General features: G+C 34.6%; 1 pseudogene; it reads left to right on the forward strand.

Moving 5' to 3' along the window:
• The first annotated feature begins 2,108 nt into the window (after window positions 1-2,108).
• Window positions 2,109-2,473, forward strand: LOC105091032 (small nuclear ribonucleoprotein Sm D3-like; annotated as a pseudogene).
• The last annotated feature ends 605 nt before the right edge of the window (window positions 2,474-3,078 follow it).

Raw genomic sequence — 3,078 nt, forward strand, 5'->3', positions numbered from 1 at the left:
AAAAGTAAGAGGACAGAATATAAACGGAATGATCAGAGAGCAAAGAGGGACAATTGTCCTTATTAATCATATGGTGCTTTTTCCAGGCCACATTTAGTGACTGGAATAACCAAAACTAAAATATAGCAGTACACAAATCTAAAGTATTGCGAATTTAGCTTAGTATTTCCAAATTCAGGAAAAATTCCAATGTCATTTTGGGACATAGTATTAAGTATTGCATGATAAAATGTTACCATTTGATAAGCAGTTGCTTTGATATATGAGATTTCTTTCAAACGTAGAAACAAAATAATAAGATAAATATCCCTTCCTATAAATAAATATTGATTATGTTGATATCTTACAAACTTTAGCTAATCTGATTTCACATGTAAGGAATTTTTTTTTTTTTAATCTGAAGGGTCTTTCAAAATGGTTTACGAAGGAGAAACTTTGCTCTACCCAAATGCCCAAGGAGACCTGGAAGGATGAAAATATGATACATACCCAGAAAACTAAACTTTTCACTTCCTGTTAAGCTCTATAATCAGATGTGTATTTTAAAATATGCTACATGTTATAAATCAAAGTAAGTGATTTCTAGATTTTTAACCAGTTTTAATTATTGATTCCATGAAGTCCTCCAATTTTGCATAATGAAGATTTACTATTAATTGTGGTGATAACATATAACCTTAAAAGCCAATGCAGTAATGGACAAAAAAGAGTCTTAAAAGCAGTTTTCATCTAATGTGTCATTTATGTATGTATATATATGTATATACAGAAGTGTAGGAGACTATTAGACAGAAAGATATCTGTGGAGAACATCTACGATGGACACTTGATTATAATTAGTTACAGATTGCATGAGAAACTCGAGAAATAATGAACATAAAAGTGTTATTCCTGATGCTCAGTGAATAAGGCTGTTTCATTTTGGGGGTAATGCAATTGATTAGAACATTCAGAAAAGAAAGACACAGAGTTGCAGGGTTTCTTGAGATTTACATGGTTACCAAAGTTACAGGGTTTGAAATTATAAAATAATAAATTAGTTTCTCACTGTTTGGTGGACTCCTAATTATTGGACTAATAATATAAATCTGACAGGTGCAAGTGTGCCCTCTGGTATCTTTTCCTAAAGTGAAAATAGCTACTTAAGCATAGCTAAACAGTGGAATCTGAAAAAATGTAAAAATTAAAAAAAATGATTTATGAGGATGCTTCCATATGAATGTCACTTATATCTGAAACTAGTCAGCATCTTCTCCCTAACAAAGTTACTGTGCCAGAGATAAATTTCACTGATATAACTAACGCTTATATTTAATTAACTCTTCATTTTTGGTTCAAATAAGTTAGGTATTTATTTTCTCCAAACTTACTAAGGTTTGACATATAAAATAAACCTCACTCATTTTAAGAATATTGTTTGATAATTTTAGTAATTGTGTAAAATTATATAACCTCCACCAAAATGGTATAAAATTCTTCCTTTGCTGATTTGCCATCAATCTCCTCTCCTTTGCCTTTTAATAAATTGTATGCCTTCCATATAAATGGAATAACCCAGTCTGTTTGACTGCTTTCACATAGCATATTGTTGAGAGTCAGTAATTTTTGTTACTGTACCAATAGTTCATTCCTTTATATTGCTAAGAAGTAGTCCATAATATGTATAAAGCACAACTTGTTTTGTTTATCCATTCACTATTTGATGAACATTGCATTAATTCTAGTTCTTAATAATCATAAATAGTGCTTCTGTGAACATTCACATAAATGTCTTTGTGTCGATATAGGTTTTCATTTCTCTTGGCACATATACTAAGAATGAGAATGCTGAGCTATGTAATAAGTAGTTGTTTAACACAAAAAGACCCAGCCAAACTACTTTCAAAGTGGCTATACAATTTTGTATTCCAAGCAGCAATGTACAAGAGTTCTAGCGGCCTCAAGAAAATGAAAAGACAACCTACGTATAGGCAGAAAACATTTGCAAATCAAATATTTTAAAAAGATCTAGTCTCCAAAATATATAAAGAACTCTCACAACTCAACAAAAAAAGACAAATAGGCCAGTTAAAATATTTTTGGAGGCTGGAGCCTAACTTCCTGCCAAGATGTCTACTGGTGTGCCAATTACAGTCCTACGTGAGGCTGAAGGCCACCTCGTGACAGGTGAGACAAACACCAGCTAGCTGTAACAAGGGAAGCTCAAGGAGGTGAAGGAAACGTGGACTGAACGCCCAGCTTCACAGTCACATTCCGAGCCAGCCTCATGGCACAGCTGGAGCAGGTGTAGGTCCGTGGCAGCAAACTCTGCTTTCTCATTTTGCCTGATGTGCTCAAAAACACACCCATGTTAAAGAGCATGAAAAATAAAACCCAAGGCTCTGAGGCTGGCCAGGGAAAAGCTGCTATTCTGAAGGCCCAAGTGGCCAGGAAAGGAAAATAATATGGAAATGTTTTCCGGAAGCAAAGATGAATTTATCTGTTGAATAGAACTTTGCCCTTATTTTTTTCTTATAGGTTATCTGGGTTCCAGGTTGGGGGAGTGTATGCTGATGCATATGTTCTTGGCTTTCTCTTGACATCTTTCTCTTTAGATCAGGGGAAACGTTAAACTAAATAATTTTTTTTTTCCTGGGGGAAAAAAATGAAGGTTGTCTAAAGGTAAACATTTCCAAGTTATAAGATAAGTAAGGCCTAGGTAGGTAATGCACAACATGAGGACTATAGCTAACACTGATGTGTGATATACAGGACAGTTGTTAAGAGAGTAAATTCTAAGAGTTCTTATGGAGATACTGCATTTATATAAATATCCAGAATAGATAACTTGATAGAGACAAAAATGCAGATTATTGTTGCCAGGGGGTAAGGGGAGGGACAATGAAGAGGTTAAGGGGCATGGGGGTTTTTTTTGGAAGTGGAAATCTTTCAACCTAGACACAGGTGGTGGTTCCACACCCTTTTGAATGGATTAAATGCATTGAATTGTGTGCTTTAAATTGGCTAGTAAGCTTGTTCACAGAATGATGATCTCAGGGTTTGCCACAGCAAGAGAGGGTGAGCCCAAATGCTCAAGAA

The sequence above is a fragment of the Camelus dromedarius genome, chromosome 1 (genome assembly GCF_036321535.1).
Source record: "Camelus dromedarius isolate mCamDro1 chromosome 1, mCamDro1.pat, whole genome shotgun sequence".
Classification (NCBI taxonomy): Eukaryota; Metazoa; Chordata; class Mammalia; order Artiodactyla; family Camelidae; genus Camelus; species Camelus dromedarius.